The 17,704-nt window shown below is 49.6% G+C and overlaps 1 pseudogene; it reads right to left on the bottom strand.

Moving 5' to 3' along the window:
- Positions 1-6,408: 6,408 nt before the first annotated feature.
- LOC138436682 (b(0,+)-type amino acid transporter 1-like) lies at positions 6,409-16,961 on the bottom strand (annotated as a pseudogene).
- Between the last annotated feature and the right edge of the window lie 743 nt (positions 16,962-17,704).

Genomic DNA, 17,704 nt, shown 5'->3' with positions numbered 1-17,704 from the left:
CTATTGATGGGTGGGGCTGTGTTCCCTCCCTGTTGTTTAACCTGAGGCCAATATGGTGGAGGTAGTGAAGATATGATGACCTCCTTCAAAAGATCCCATGCGTGCACTGCTGCACTCAGTGCCCCCGACCCTGCAGCAGGCCACCACGGACCCATGCCTCCACCGGAGACTCCTGGACACTCCTGGACTCCTGGGCAAGCCTGGGTCAGTCTCTTATGGCGTCACTGCTCCTTTCTCATGGGTGCTGGTGCACACAAGGTTTTGTTTGTGCGCTCCAAGAGTCTGTCTCCCCAGTCCTGTGTAAGCTCTGGTGGCTCTATGGTGGGCTTAATGGTGACCTCCTCCAGAAGGGCTTATGCCATATCCAGGTCTGCTGCACCCAGATGCCCTGCCCTTGTGGCAATCCCCTGCTGACTTGTACCTCCACAGGAGACACTCAAACACTCAAAGGCAGGTCTGGCTCAGCCTCTATGGAGTTTCCTCGTGCATACAAGGTTTTGTTTGAGCCCTCCAAGCATCTCTGGCAGGTATAGGTTTTGATTCTAACTGTGATTTCACCTCTCCTACCATCTTGCTGGGGCTTCTTCTTTGCCCCTGGATGTGGGGTATACTATTTTGGTGGGATGCAACATTTCCCTGTCGACGGTTGTTCAGCAGGGAGCTATAATTTTGGAGTTCTCATGGGAGAAGATGAGCACGTGCCCTTCTACTCCGCCATCTTAAATGCCTCCTGTTCCTCCTCCTCCTCCATGGGTATCCTCCGACAGCTTGTCAGATCTGTTCAGAACAGAAAATATGATGGAAAGGTATCCACTATGAAGGTCATATCTTATCAGCAGTCTTATTATCATCATTGGCATCAACTACATAAGCTGGCCACATGTTTCTAATTCCCATCATCCCTGGGCAAAATAGCAGCTAAAGCCACAGTCCCTGGCATTCAGACTTCCTGAATTCAAATTTTAGTCCTACCACTTTCTACCTGTGTGACATGAGGCAAGTTGCTAAACCTCTCTCTGCCTTCGTTCATAAGTTTGTGAAGATTAAATGAGTTAATAGGTGTAGAATGTGAAGAAAAGTGGATGGTACCTGCCAGGTATTCAATCAATGCTATTCATTACTATTGTCAGAGGAAAAAAGTGGCAATGTCTGAGAATCCCAGTTTGGGAGGTAAACAAAACCATCGCTGCTCACTTAGTCCCTAGCTTTCTTCCAGAGAGCGCTTACAACTTCAGAAACTAGAGTTCACCAAGGACCTCCTGAGCTGTGTGATCACCCTGAGGATTTTACAAGTTGACAAAATCCCTCTCATTCAGAGGTAAGGGGACTGACATACAAAGAAGGGGCTTTCCTGCAAGCTTGCTTATGCTCTTCAGAAGTGGATGCAAGTTTCTGTAGGAAACTGGGAGGACACTGGGTCCCGAGGAAGCTTCTGGGAGGAAACCACAGCTGAGCTGAGACCCAGAGGATGGGCAAGAGTTTGTGGAGCAAGGGCAGGTGGGCAGGACAATGTGCTAGTCAGTCCTCAAGCTGTGGTGTCTCCGCTCCAGACCCACATGGATTCTCTGCTTTGTGCCGCTAGCGTTGGAGCCCTGGGATCCTGCCTGTCCCTTATCAGTGGTCCCTGGTAGGTACTGCCAGTCTGTGGCACCAGAAGCAGACTGGCAAGTAGGTGAAGAGAAAGGACTTGCTCCCTCTTGTCTGCTCAATGTCCTGCCAGCTTCTCCCCTCCATGAGTTCTTCAGCCTGAGAGCAGAAGCAGAAGCCTCCAGGTCTCTCCAGTCTCAGTAGCTGAGCAGTTGACAAAAGGCAGGAGACAAGAGGCTGTGCAGAGAGCACCGGGGTAAAGCAATTGGCGTGTAGCATCAGAAGGGATCCCAGAGCAAGATCAAGTGTGCAGATGGCCCTCATACACAGCACTTGATATCAGAAAGGGGCAGCTGGGGACCAGAACCAGCCCCTGAGCAGGTCAGAAACAAACCCCAGGCCTTGGGAAGTGAGGTTGAGAGATAGGCTCTGGGTCAGGGTAGCTATGGTGCCAAGGAGCCCAAACTGCCTTCCAAGCACTGGTGGTTTGTTCAGACATCCCCAAGGCCAGACTTGGGGCCAGGACTCTAAGAGTGGCAGGTCTGGGAGGGACTGCCCTAAAGACAGGGGGCGAGACTGCACCCCCAGACCACAAGGGAGCTGACCATCCTAAGTGCCTTGTTGCCTGCATGGACCAAACCCCCTCCCCCTCTCCCATATTAAGAGGAAAGATCTCTAAGAGCTCCTCTGTGGGACGAACTCCAGGGGGGGCATGAGTGTGGTGACCCATATGCAGAAAGCGTGTACATGTGTTTCTACAATGGAGTGTGGGGGCTACTTTCAGAATAGACCTAATAGATTGCTATGAGGTTGATCATTCACTAAAACATCTTGTTTGTGGCATCAATAACTTCTGTCTTCAGCACTCTTATTCACTCCTATGGCTTCCATTTCCCCCTTTATTTCTAAATATGCATTTCCAGCCTTGACTTGGTTTTTGAGCTCCAGATACACAAAGGCCCTAACCATCTTCACAGGAACCACTCACAGTATTTCAAACTGAACAAAGCAAAACACCTGACCTTCCTTCAATCCTTCCCCTCCTCCCCTCTTCCCAATTTCCAGGAAACATAGCACGCACACCAAGTCACCCAGAGGCAAACCCTGAGTCCTGGCTGACATCTCCACCTCCTCACCCACAACCAAAAGACCAGGCAGTCTTCCTTGCCGTATGCCCCAGGTCCCGCCGCATCCCTCACACCCTCTGCCACCAGCCCAGGTCCCCTCCACAGACAGCGCTCACCCTCAGTTCCTTCCAGCACAGGGAGCCAGATTCATCTTCCAAAGCACCACCCTCCTCCCCAGAGATGCACTCTAACTCCAGCCCGCATACCTCACTCAGGGGTCCCCATTGTCTGAGCCAAACTGTCTCACAGCCTTTCCCTCTCTAGACCAGACAGGCCCCACCACACTCCCAGAGCAGGCCAGCCAGGGGCATGGTCCCATGTTGGAGGAGGAGGCCGGGTGGTACAGACTTTAGCCCTGCCTGGTTGCCCGTAGTAACGGGATGGAATCTCTCTGTGTCTGAGTCTCCCACTCAAGAGGCCCCTCTCTGGGCTGCGATGATTAACAGTTGTGAGTGGCGCCAGGATCCATGAATCACAGACAGAGATGGATGCCTGGAGCAGGGTCAGGGCACAAAGGCAGTAACTCATGTTCCCCCAGGCTCACACAGTCTGCCCTTCACACAGTCCCCAGGCCCCTGTGAGGACCCAGGACATGCCTGTGCCCAGTGAGAAGTGAGGATGAGGCCGGTGCTCTTCTCTGCCAAGGGGCTATCTTGTTTCCGGTTCTTGTCTCACTATCTATTTCTCTGCCTTTTCGTCTCTGTCCAGATCACGTGGCATTGGTGACGCATTGATCAGATCACCTCTAATGGGACACTAACTCTAAAGATGGCCTCTTTAAAATATATAATATCAATTTTCCACCTTAAAAACTGTAAGCATACCTAATTCTAAAATGAAAAGCTGCTGCTGCTACTGCTAAGTCACTTCAGTCGTGTCCAACTCTGTGTGACCCCATAGACGGCAGCCCACCAGGCTCTCCTGTCCCTGGGATTCTCCAGGCAAGAACACTGGAGTGGGTTGCCATTTCCTTCTCCAATGCATGAAAGTGAAAGGTGAAAGGGAAGTCGCTCAGTCGTGTCCTTCTCTTTGTGACCCCATGGACTGCAGCTTACCAGGCTCTTCCGTCCACGGGATTTTCTAAATCTAAGCTTTATTCCCATAATAAAAGCTGTTTCCTAGGGGCATATGCTCAGAGATGGTTAGCAAAATGCTATATTTTTTCTACCTTTTTATTTTGCTGTTTTAATGGTGTATCATTTTATCCCAGGACCCCAGCTAACTGGGCAGCCACTGGAAGACTGCTAATCACCAAAGCAAAGGGAAGTGGAAAGTGCAGGAAATTGCACCCTGGAGCTTGAAAGTTTAGCCTTGAAATGACATGTAACAGTTCAACTCATTTTTGGGGAAGGGGGCTGTGTTCCCCAATCAGAGACTGAATCCAGGCCTTGACAGCGAAAGTGCCGAGTCCTAACCACCGGACTGGCAGGGAATTCCCTCAACTCATGTTTTAGTGATCGAAACAAGTCACATGTTCTCATCTCACTTCAAGTAGGCGGGGAAATGCAATTCTACCATGGACTTAGAAGGAGGGCTAAAAATAGCAAACTGCACAAATGACCAGCAGTGGAGGGCTCAAATCCCTGGCCTGTGGATGGAGGTATGAAGGGACAACTGCTTCCCCTCAACAGGTCGAACTACCTGTTGGTTCCACCTGTTGAAACCAGCTACATGGGTTGTGATTTCCCCAACAAGCAAAACAGCAGTGGACTCCCTTCCATGGTTTACAAGTATGTATAGACACTTTCCAGAAATAAACAAGGAACCTGATTGCTCTGCAAATGGTGGGTGTGGAGCAAGAAATTTTGCCTTTCACTTTATATCCTTTGCGATGTTTGAAATTCTAACCATGACATTCATTTGTGCAGATTTATCTATAGGATGGGTTTCCTTGGTGGCTCGGTGGTAAAGAATCCACCTGCCAATGCAGGAGATGCAAGTTTAATCCCTGGGTTGGGAAGATCCCCTGGAGAAAGAAATGGCAACCCACTCCAGTACTCTTGCCTGGAGAATCCCATGGACAGAGGAGCCTGGACAGCCACAGTCCATGGGGTCATAAAGAGTTGGACAAGACTTAGTAACTAAACAACAACAATAATCTATGAGACTCGTCTTCCCTACTCAGCAGAAGAGAGTGCAAATGGCCAAAGACTGAGTGCTTATGATTTGGAATAACCAAGCTTTGCCCAAAATAGACCATCCATGTGCTGATGAGACTGACCTCGGGTGAAAGAGCACTGCCCTCCCCCCAGGAACCCAGCCAGCTCCAGCCCCAGCTATTTCCTGGTATTTGATGCTTCTCTGGAGGAAACAGTAAGGACTCCAGCCTTTGTCCTCAAGACTCAGAACATTTCTTCTCAGTCCAAATGACACATTATACCATCTCTGGACTTAGAGAAGAAAAGAACAGTGGACACCATGACCATGGCTCAGAGCAAGCAAGTCCAATGTACTAGTTTCTTAATAATTCTCAGATTTTCATCTTGGATTGCTTCCTACTACCATCTTGGAGCCCAAGAAGGGGTCCTGGGCAGGACAGGAGTTCAGGTAAGGTGTGCTGATCAATTGCAGGCAGCAGGAAGCTGTCCTCCCAGAGCCTGGCCCTGGGGACCCTTTGTGTCATCACTGTAGGACTAGGAGTCAAAATGCAATTGGTCATGGGAAGGATGGGAAGATGGGGTCACAAAGTGAGAAACAGCCTACCTGGGGTGCATGACCCAGGGCCAGTGGTGGTCCAAACCCTACTCTGCTTTCCACATCCAAGCATGCATCCACTGCCAGCTAGAGGGGACTGCTCAAGACTCAGAAGATGTCCCTCGTCCTCAGACAACCTTCTCAGAACAGGGCCTCAGAGCCCAGGGCAGAGCAGGGGCAAATGGGTAGAGAGTGCAAGTCATTAAAAATAAAGATGTGATATGTTCCTTTATCATTCAATAAATAGTTCGGTATTTTGATTCACCAGGCATTTTTGATTAGCAAGGAGCCCAGGACCAAGATGGGAACTAAAAGACATGCAAACATGTCTAAGAACTAATCCCCATCCTCACCAAACCCACCACCCAGAGGGGAGTATGACCCAAAACCAGACATTGGGGTGCAGGCTCCAATGAGGCTGACAGAGTCACACACAGAGGAGTCACCTCTCCTGACATTTTCAGGAGCTGCATCTTCAGCATTTCCAGGTATTGAAGTCATTCCTTCCTGTCCCTCATTCCTACCTGGGCAGCCAGATACCTCTCCACTTTAGTCCTAAATCATATTAGTCTTCTGGTATCTCTTCTTTTTTTTTTTTTTTTAACATTTATTTGTTTGTTTGTTTGACTGTACCATATCTTAGTTGTAACATGCAGGATCTTCAGTCTTCATTGTAGTATGTGGGATCTAGTTCCCTGAGCAGGGATCGGAACCTGGGCCCCCTGCATTGGGAGTGTGGAGTCTTAGCCGCTGGACCACCAGAGAAGTCCCCTGGGACCTGTTCTAACTTTTCTTCCTTTCTTTGAGAAATTTGACTGGCCTCCCTTGTACCCAAACCAAATAAAACCCCTCTTTCCCAAGGATATGCCTCTTGCTTCTTTCTCTGTTCAAGCAGGTTATCAGCTTTAAACATTAGCTGAAGAATCAGGACTTCTGGAACAAGGTTTGTCAGAACCAGAGTTTTTCTAGTTGTAATAAATAAGAATCCATTCAAACCCACTTGAGCCAAAATTGATTTATTATAAGTATCAAGTTGTTCCAGACAATCAAAAAGCAGGTTTTCCTAGTTCTTGGGGACCACATAATTTCTGAACACCATCTCACTATGTATCTCCTTCATCCTTCCTTGTTGACCTGGCCACACACATATCATGTGGGATCTTAGTTCTCCAATATCAGGGATCGAACTCATGCCTTCTGCGTTGTTAGTCTTAACCATTGGAATGCCAGGGAAGTCCCATATTCTTCATTCTTCTCTCCATGGTGGCTTTCTCTACTTCTCTACCCACATCATGGAAGATCCCAAGATTTACAATTCCTCAGCTCAAGCAACCATCAGAATTCTAGTCTCAAAATTTCAAAAGAAGGGCACGTGTTTCAAGTTGTCCACCTGAAATATCAAATAACTGTGACCTAGAGAGACAGTCATGTAATTCCAGCACGACTGTGAGATCCACCTGTGAAGATGGAGCAGCTCTTACAGAAGAGAAGAACACTGTCCTGGGCAGATAACCCCAAAGTCCACATCACCTGCATCATGGCACTTTAGGGACTTATTAGGATTATGCATAGTTAACCTACAGAGAAGCTGGCCAGGCCTCTTGTGTGCAGATAGGGGTGTCTACAGCAATGAGGGTAGTGCCAACCTATCCAATCCTTTAGTCAGCATTCTTCGTGGTTGGAGCAACTTCCATGAGTAGCTGGAGATGCAGGGTGACCACCTGCAAACACTCGGGCTGGTACCGGAAGTAGACAAACAGGAAATAGACCAGGAAGCCACTGAGCAGGAACAGGAAGACATACAGGAACTCTGGCTGGGGATGGGCCACGATGGGCACCAGCACCAGGTAGACAGATGCAAAGACCATGGTGACAGGGATGATGATGGGGACCTGCAGGGACAGAGAGACCTGGATGATGAAGACGTGCCTGGGAGGTGGCACAGGGCGCCTGGGCTCTGTCCCTTCTGCCTGCCTGCCTTCCTGCTGCTTCCACCTGCCACCAACTCCTCTCTTCCAGAACCTGCCATAACAACTTGTCAGGCCAAAGGAGACACCTGTTGGGTTACAGAGGCCCCTCCAGGGAGCAGAGTTGGTGCCCAGCCTGATCCTCTCTGTTACGTGAGTCTCGCTGGGTGCGTGCATCCTCTCTCTGTTCAACTCCCACTGTTCTCCCTCTGTGTCCTCTAGAGAAGAAAGGCATCCCCAGCAAGGAGAGTCACTGCCTTGTGCTCCAACTGTCCCTTACCCCCCCAGGACACACAGAAATTCCCTCCCAAATACAACAGTGTTGACCACTTTCTTTCTTTCTCTGGGCCCCAAGTGAGGCCGTGGTACAACCATCTGCGTCATGCAACAGCTGATAGTTGAAAAACAAGCCCATGTAGGTCCTGAAATCTACCTTGTAAGGTCAGGGAAGATTCTTCTTTACCCGCAAGTACAGGAGACAGCTGAAGGTGATTCTATAGGTGGGCCAGCCAAGGAAGCTGAAAGGCAAACGTGAGCCACTTGTTAACAGCCCCCACCACGGTGGGGCTGGCAAGAGGGGCCGGCCTACTAAGTGCAAACCTAGAGTAGAGCTGCAAGCACATCGGGACCTCTCAGCCACCCCCAGCTCCCCTGATCCATGCGGCCGAAGGAAAGAAGAATTCAAGGCTGGGGCACTGAGGACAGGGTGTGCTGGAGGGCCCAGCTGGAGCTTTGTCTTCAGGCACAAAGGGGCACACGCACAAGCCCACCCATCCACGAGGCTCCAGATCAGGCCTCCTTTGACTGCCCCTGGCTGGCTGGAAGAGGACAATTTCAAAGGAAGGAGGACTATCGTGTTTCCCAAAGAAAGAATCTGGTGGAACCTCAAGGAAGGCTGTGTTCCCCTCAAGGGCTGCACACTCATAGCAGACTGCGCCCCCTGGAGTTGGTGATGGGCACCCGAAAAGCCTCTGGCCCCTGTGTCTGATGTAGGTCTGATGTAAACTCCACACAACTTGGGAGGCCATCTCTTGAGGTTGTCCAGATGGGGAGATATGGGGCCCTGGCTGACATGAATCATCCTTGAGTTCTCATCTGGGCCAGGACATTTCTCTGTCACTCTTCCCCTATCTCAGGCTGAACACCCTTAAGAGACACCACGGATTTGATTTTATCTTCACCCTACAATGAGTTTTTTCTTTCTCACGGGAAAAAGATGAAAAGAAAAACAATGTCTGTTACTTAATGTTCTGAAGAAAGGGACATCGAGTACTATATATCCTGTTCCAAAAGATTAGTTACTCTTAGGACAACAGAGGAAGAGAACATGTGAGGCTTGCAAAATTACTCTGAGAAGTCCTCTGCCCCAGACATCATGCCTGCCTGGTGGGTTAAGAGTCTGCTTGTTGAGAGAAGTTTAAAAATGACAACTGGATATCACAACAGCCCATCATTTCTGCCCCAGAGCAGGCAATAAAGGGGGTCAGAACATCTCCCCACTTTAATGCGATTCCGGAGTGTGCCCACACAGCTTGGCTGTGGGTCTGCCCTGAGTTCAGCAGAGCTCTGGTGGGTCAGATCCAGAACAAAGACCAGACTACAAAGGAAAAATGACACCAAGCCAAAGGCTGTGAGTCATGTGAGTGAAGCCTGAGTATCTTTTCACATTGTCCTGGAGACAGAGTAAAGGGACAAGAAAAAAGAAAGAAAATAACAAAGACAACACAAGACTTTATTTCTTGGTGAAAATTGGTCTCATTGAATTTATGGAAGCAGTGCAAGAGAGGAGGGCGCTATGTTTAATTTTGGAAACTTAATTGGGAGAGAATGGTTAAAACAGTGTGTGTGTGTGTGTGTGTGTGTGTGTGTGTATGCAGGCGCTCTGAGCCTGAGCTTCCAGAAGTGTGTGCATGTGTTTCTGCGTGTGTGTGTGTGTGTGTGTGTGTGTGTATCATAGGGGCTTCTGGAAATGTGCATGCACATAGGAGTATATACGTGTGCATAGACATGAAGGGGTACACATAGGGGCCATGAGATACTCAGCCTGAGGGGGCAGTCTCACTTGCCTCAAGAAGTTCATGGTGGTGTTGAAGTTTCCAGAGATGACCAGGATCAAAGCCATTGCTGTGGTGAACATCAGAGCTGGAGCTAGAGTGAGGCGATGCACGTGAACCATGGACAGAAGTTGGGGCTGGGGAGCAAAGTCAGGTGTCAGGTAACCTCCAGTGGAGCCGCACTGGGGGTCTGTCCCCAGAAATTCCCATCCTCTTCTCCTGCCAAACTCCCTCAGGACACCAGGGTACCCAACCAGATAGTCCCCAATTCCCTTGGCTTCCTTCCAGATGTAGGTCACTGGGGAGTGATCAGACTCAGGGGGGCAGGTTGGAGGGGGGCCCATCCTTTTAGACCATCCAAGACCCTGTAGCTTAGGATGTGGGGTTGCAATGTGGAGAGCTGTAGCCAACCAAATCTTTTGACTTTCTATTGCTCCCCCTGAAGACAGAAAGAGGGCCCAGGAAGGGAAGACTGAGGAGGAGAGGGGAGAGGAAGGGCCAGGTATGGGTGGAGCATGGAGAGGGATACTGGGTTACAGTGTAGACTGTGTTATCCTTCAGCAAATACTTAGTCCCCTGCTCTCCACCTCTGTGGAAGAAATATATTAATAGTTTCCATCCACTGATTTGAGCTTGCCAATGAACTGTGAGCAGGAGAGACCCACCAGAAGTTCTAAATACGTGTGTGTGGTTTGGCTTGGTCTCTTGAACCCCTGCCACCTGCCATGGCAAAAACATGCCCCAGGAGCCCCTATGGCTTGGGTCCCAGGATTAGAACAGACCTGCAGTTAGAGTGAGAAGATGTGAACACAAGCCCTGGCCTGCAGCCGAGCCACTCTGACCCTTTAACTCATGAGCAACATGGAATGTCTGTTGTCCTAAGCCTCTGGAATTAGGGGCTGTCTCCCGCACAGCATTACTGCAGCAAAAACTGACAGAGTGACAGAGAGTCCCCCAGGCACGGGGGGCCCAGAGGGTACACACTGGCTCCTGGGGCTCCTCCCCACTGCCCCGGCACCACTGTTGCACAAAGATGTCCCTGTCACCCACAAACCTCTACAGCGTGACCCAGCATGGCAATCTCCCAGAACCTGGAGGTAAAAGGATTGGAGTATAAGCGGAGAGGTAGGGAATACGTGAGCGCTACTCTCAGCAGAAAAGAGGGCTATGTCTTTCGAGGAAGCCCTGCTGCTAAGTCACTTCAGTCGTGTCCGACTCTGTGAGACCCCACAGACAGCAGCCCACCAGGCTCCGCCATCCCTGGGATTCTCCAGGCAAGAACACTGGAGTGGGTTGCTGCCGGGGGCCAGCGTGAGGAATTCCGCCCATGGCAAAGGTCATGAGGAAGGAGGCTTGGCATACGCAAAGGCGTGATCAAGCCTCAGGAAACCCCCTGTTCCCGAGCATCTAACCCCAAAACCAGAGTCTGTTTTATGCTCTCACCTACACCTCTGACTTTACGGGGGGCTCTCCCCCATAACCATTTCTCTCGGAGAAGGAGTAAACGTGCAGCTCCAAGGCAATAAAAATTCTTGGGCGTGACAAGAGTGTTTCAGCTTACGGACTCCTCTGAAGGTTATCTAGCCCACCTGTATAGGTTTGTCCGGCCACATGTGATTGCTTACAGCCTCCCAACCTGAGAGGCACGAGATGTTTTAGACTTACTAAAGGCAAATTATTTTGGGGAGTTAAAATTATTAGTATAGTTGGTTAGGAATTATATTGGTGAAGGGTCTTTTCATTTGTTGTGTCAATAATTGCTGCTAATTCCCTGCTCTGCGTGGGACAAGGATGTCTCAGGTCAAACCTCTCTGCTGACAGACTAGCTTGTGTGACAGGATTATCCTTACTGCCGCCACTAGGCACATGACTGTTTACTACCTCTCAACCATAAACAGCACAGAGAGTTTTGGAGTATTTTGAGAGTCTTAATTAGCGTAGGACTTTCTCTTCTTGTTGAGTCAATGATTGCCGCCAGGCCTCCATATCCTTAGGCACCTGGGAATATATTAATCAATGTATTTGGAATATAGCAAAGGAAATATGGTAGTTTTTGATGTTAGCAATACTAGACTTTTTGAGTTAATGGATTTTCTCTTTTGTAATAGATCACTGTACTTTGTTATATATCACTGTGTCCTTGCTGTGTAAGAATGTAACTTTATCATATCTTAAGACTAAATAGATCTTAAGGGGAGCATTGGTGAAAGGATTTGCATTTGTTGGGTTGATGTTTGCTGCTAAATCTCCATGTTCCCTACCCTTATAATGAATATAACTAGCATATAGGAAGAAATAAGTATTAACCTTTAAGCATATAGGAGAAATAAGAATTAACCTTTAAGACTAATCATGTTAACCTTGGGTTGAATAAATTCCTTTCTTGATTGTAACTCACTACACCCTCACCCTATAGGAATGTAACTTTATTTGGAGGGTGGTGCCTGGTTTAAGAAAAAACACCCTTGGAAGAAATAAGTTTTTTTGGTTATCAGAAAGAAAGGATCATAAAATGTCAGCAGGTCTCACTCATGGCCAGAAGATGATGTAATATCCCTAAGACCTTTTTTAAATATATTTATGTGAAGCACCTGATTTTGATAAAGGTCAGGACTGCTGACCCCCACGTGACTCTGTATTCATCCCTATGTGTAACAAAAGGTATATAAGCAAACCCAAAAATAAAGAAATCGGATCAGTTTCCGGAAAGACTGATTCCCCCATGTCGCTTCTTTCTTGCTCCCGTTTTTCTGGCTGAATTCCCATCTGGAGCATGGATGCTATTCCACGTAATCCAAGTTATTCAGCCTCTTTTTCTCCACTAATCTTCCTACTACACTATCCATTTCTAATCTCTCTCTATCTGTGATTAAATATGTATTTTTCCAAAGACGCCGACTCCGTCCCCACCTTCGAATCACCCTGGATCCACCGGGGCTGGACCCCGGCAGGTTGCCATTTCCTTCTCCAGTGCGTGAAAGTGAAGTCGCTCAGTCGTGTCCGACTCTTGGAGACCCCATGGACTGCAGCCCACCAGGCTCCTCTGTCCAGGGGATTTTCCAGGCAAGAGTACTGGAGTGGGTTGCCATTGCCTTCTCCGGTCGAGGAAGCCCTGGTTGGGGCTAAATGCTGAGCTCCGGGAGGAGAAAGCTTAGCTGGCTGTCCTGAGAGGTATGTCCCCCAACAGTTCCTTAGTTCCTGCCTCACTGTTGTCCATATGAGATCAACAGTTTTTAAAAGGCAAATGTTTTAAACTCTGTACTCTGTATTCTCCTGCTGCCCCCATCACCTTGCCCAGCGTGCACCCCATGTCTCACCAGGTGGCCCTCTCTGGCAGCCACATAGGACACACGGCTTCCGCTGAAGAACGACCCATTGACAGAGCTGAACGACGAGAGGGCGACAGCCAAGGGCACCAGCCAGGCCCAGGCCCGCAGAACCTGGCTCCTAGGACAACAGAGGAATCGAGGGAAAGATCTCCAGCAGCAACCTGGAAGACAGCCTCAAGGCCACATCAGAAACAGAGCGAGCAAGTTCAGTTCAGTTCAGTCGCTCAGTCGTGTCCGACTCTTTGCGACTCCATGAATTGCAGCACGCCAGGCCTCCCTGTCCATCACCATCTCCCGGAGTTCACTCAGACTCATGTCCATTGAGTCCGTGATGCCATTCAGCCATCTCATCCTCGGTCGTCCCCCTCTCCTCCTGCCCCAATCCCTCCCAGCATCAGAATCTTTTCCAATGAGTCAACTCTTCGCATGAGGTGGCCAAAGTACTGGAGTTTCAGCTTTAGCATCATTCCTTCCAAAGAAATCCCAGGGTTGATCTCCTTCAGAATGGACTGGTTGGATCTCCTCGCAGTCCAAGGGACTCTCAAGAGTCTTCTCCAACACCACAGTTCAAAAGCATCAATTCTTCGGCTCTCAGCCTTCTTCACAGTCCACCTCTCACATCCATACATGACCAGAGGAAAAACCATAGCCTTGACTAGACGGACCTTAGTTGGCAAAGTAATATCTCTGCTTTTGAATATACTATCTAGGTTGGTCATAACTTTTCTTCCAAGGAGTAAGCATCTTTTAATTTCATGGCTGCATTCACCATCTGCAGTGATTTTGGAGCCCAAAAAAATAAAGTCTGACACTGTTTCTACTGTTTCCCCATCTATTTCCCATGAAGTGATGGGACCGGAGCAAACCCAGGGGCAATTTGGAATACTTATGGGGGACTTTACTTCCCCAGGGCGGGGCTGTGAACAGGTCACATGACTGACTCACTCACCCCCAGCTCACAGCCATCACATCGGTGGAAAGGATTTCACTGGGCGAGAGCACTAGCAGGTAACTGACGTTGGCCAGGATGTACAGGCCAGTGACTGGGAGATGGAGATCATCAGTGCCCACACCAGGTTCTGCTGCAGAGTTGGGAAGAAGAGGCCACGTGTTAGCCCATGAGGTCCTTCCCAGGATCTCCGAGCAAGCTCAGGAGTGCAGCACAGAGCTGATCCTATCCCCAGGGTCCACACCAGGCCAGGGGGCACTGTCTGTGTGTACCTCCTCCTTGAACTTAGAGTCCCACGGCATGGACAGGCCAACCAACAGGTGTGCTAGGAGGCCATGAGGAGGACTCACAGTCAGAGCAGTGGAGGTACAGTGGAGGGTGGGGACCCGGAGAGGGGGGAGCCATCATCAGAGTTTCCGGAACAAGCAGGGCCTTATGCTGGGTTCTCCTTGCAGAGTGGAGGAGATTCCGGCAGGTGGGAAGCAGGGAGGGGCGTTCCCAGCAGGGGCACCTGCAGAGCAGGGGCACCTGCAGAGCAGGGGCACCTGCAGAGCAGGGGCACCTGCAGAGCAGGGGCACCTGCAGAGAAGAGGCAGGAAAGTTAGAGATCTCCACGGTCATATGGTCCCTCCAGCCTGTATTCCAGGACCCACAGTGCCAACTCTGCCTAGTGTCTGGGTCCCCAGGACACAGGCCCAGACTGAGGGCCATTCCATCCAGGGGTTCTCTTCTGACCCTCAGTCTCCTAGAGAAGAAATTGGGAATCACTGGGGATCTGTGAACTGTGATTCCCCACTGTCCCGCCTCTCTGCAGGGTGTGAGGATCAGCAAAGCGGAAGGGAAAGGAAGGGCCTGGACACAGGGACTGTGGGCACTGAGACTGGTTTGCATTGTAAGAGCCTCAGCACCTAGCTGACCCGGGCCACCCCCAAAAATATATTCAGCAAGCATGCAATAAAAATTGAGGAATGCATGAAGTAGGTGAAATCAGAGTGTGGACTGCTCCCTCCCACTCCATACCCCTAGTTCTGGACATCATTCTGGAGCCAGGAGCAAATGGAGGGAAAGGGCCTCCCTCAAACTTGACCCAGCATTTCCCTAGGCTCAGACTAGCCCTGCATAAACATATTTAGACTCCACAGTAAGAACACACTTCAGAGTGGGAGAAGCATGTCCAGGGCACTCCCAGGTCTCCTGGAGGGCTTTCTCTAGAGGTCTTTTGGTTGACCTTGGGAAGAGCAGGCAAGCACTGAAGAATGTACAACCCCTCCCTTCATTACCAAACGGTACAACAGAACATGGCATTGCTATTCCTGACATGTGAAACAATACAGAGAAGCCACCCTTCCTCACTAAGACACAAGGAGCTCTCTTTCAGGCTTGGGATGGTGCTGTCCCTGTGTGGGCTGCACCAGTGTTCCAGGCAGACCTCCTCCCCACCCCTAGAAAGGACACTCTCTCATGTAAGCATCTACCCCTGATGCACATATCTTCTGTTCTCCAATATGACATAAAAGGCAGTTTCTATGGGGCTCTGTAATAACCTAGAGGAAAGGATGAGACGTGGGAGGGAGACTCAAGGGGGAGGGGACATATGTACATTTATGGTTAATTCAGATTGATGTATGACAGAAATCAAACCAATATTGTAAAGCAATCATCAATTAAAAATAAATAAAAGAAATATTTAAGACTTTAAAAAGCAGTTTCTAGAGCTTTCTGCCAGAGCTGTGATCTGCCTGCAGAAAAGTTTGGAAGTGGGTTTGGGAGGAAGGGCAGGGGGCATGGAAGATGAAGAAATAATCTCGGAGCCCACTTCTGGTCCTTGGGGTCAGCCTGGGTGCTGAGCCGGTCCTCAGATATCACCCCAGACCCCTTGTAAAGTCCAAAGCTTCCCACTCCCTCCCAAGAGCCCTGCAGACCAAGCCCCTCCCAAAGCAATGACTAGCCAGCCCCAGGTTCACAGGTGGAGTGAGACAGGCAGGACTGGCTCGTTCTTCTGTCCCAGCCTGAAGCTATGTCCTGTAGTGGCCTCCCATGCTTCAGCAAATATGACTTATGTATCTACTGCAATGTTCCAGAGAGAACAATCCAGGAGAGAGAAACCTGAGTCATCAAGCACAGCTTCTTACAAGGGGTCTGACATCCAAGTCACTCCCCCTTTCTAAATCTCAGTTATCCCACATGAAAAATGGGATGATAATATCTACCTTCCAGGAAAGCAAAATGAGCCCATGGATAGGAAACAATAAAGCTCCCCCCTTACTTGAGAAGCTAGAATTCATATAATTACATAAACTAATCAGAAAATACGTTGGGCTGGCACTTTAGTCCCATGAGTACAGAAAGAGAGCCCCTCTTTTCAGCTGATTTCTCAGAGTCTTTGCACAAATAACAATTATCGGATCTATTACCGTTTGGAGATTTCAGCCCCTAAAGCAGTGTCGTGGACTCACCTTTGAATTCTTGAGTTCCTCCATCACCTGGCTGAGGCTATTCCAGCCATCAAAGGACCACAAGCACTGGTAGAAGGCCATGCTGATGTGCCCGGCCTGCTGGGACGTGTTGTGGAAGGCGGCCAGGAGGGCTTCCATGCAGCCTCGGCCCTCGCCCAGCACCACGGCGCCACCCACCACGATGACCAGCAAGAACACTTGGGCGGTCGTGCACACGTTCATCAGCAGGGCAGCCATCTGCGAGCTCCAGCAGTTGAACAACATCAGCAGCAGGATGCAGGTGGCAGCCACAACCTTGAGCATGGCCTGGGGCAGCGAGGAGCAGCCTGGGTAAAAGGGGACTAGGACATACTCGGCAAAGCTCAGCGAGATGGCTGCAATGGTGACCGGTCTTCCCACCAGCACAAACATGTAGGTGACCAGGAAGGTGGGTAAGCAGCCAAAAGTTCGTAGGATGCAGGTATATTCCCCTCCAGATTCGGGAACCAGAGCCCCCAGTTCAGCATAGCACCGGGCACCCAGTGTGGCCAGAAGGCCACAGACTGCCCAGACCAAGAGGCTGGCCCCGGGGCTGCCCATGTAGACCAAGACGCCCTGTGGTGACATGAAGATGCTGGAGCCACAGGCCCATGTCCCTCCTCAGCCTCAGCCCCTCATCCCCTGCCTCCTGCTCAGCCATCCTCTCATCGCCATCTCCTTGCTGACTTCTCTTCATCCCAGAGCTTCAACAGTCATTGCAGCTAACTGAGCAGAAGCAGATGCTCTGATACCTATCAGGCTCATGGGCTTCCTGCAGGAGTTAATGATTACAGAGCCTGGAGGAATCTGAGCCAGGGGCCAGAGAGCCAGAACACAGCATTCAGAGGGGACCACGCCTCTCCTGATCTCCCAGTCCTTGTCCAGCCAGCCAGGACAGGGAGACTGCAGGAGCTGTTCAGTGATGCAGCTCAGGAAAAGTTAAGGAAAGGTTTTAGGAGGAATCCCTGGTGCCCAATTCCACAGCAGCATGTCTGTGGAATCACAGTTGGCTGAATGCTCCGTGCCAACAGTATGACTGCTGAGTTACTGCACATTAGGACCCTAAGAAACTTCTGGAATACTTTTATCAGCTTTATTCAGATTCAGTATAATCCCAGCTTTATTCAGATTCCAAGAAAAATGACATGAGTCCTGTTCTAAAGCAGAATGAAAATGTTTAAAGAAGAGGATCCAAATAGTTTGAGAGAGAACTTGTTCCCCCTGCAGGAAGGGAATAGGTGGTTAAACATACAGGGTCTAGAGTGGAACCATCTTCGTTCAAATCCCAGCTCTAGTTCCTCACAGCTGTGTGACCTGCGACAAGGCCTCTGAACCTCACCCTATTCACCAGTAAGCTGATTACAATACCCACTATATAGGGTTACTCTAAGTACCAAATAACTTAAAACCCATTGAAAGTAGCTAGAATAGCAAGTGACATATAGTAAGATTTCCTTATGTATTAGCCATCACATCAGCTAAGAGTTTCATTAGTTTCCTAAAGATAGATAGACAGATTGATA

This window comes from Ovis canadensis, chromosome 3, assembly GCF_042477335.2.
Source record: "Ovis canadensis isolate MfBH-ARS-UI-01 breed Bighorn chromosome 3, ARS-UI_OviCan_v2, whole genome shotgun sequence".
NCBI lineage: Eukaryota > Metazoa > Chordata > Mammalia > Artiodactyla > Bovidae > Ovis > Ovis canadensis.
The sequence above is the reverse complement of the archived record's forward strand: the minus strand, read 5'-3'. Positions and strand labels throughout refer to the sequence as shown.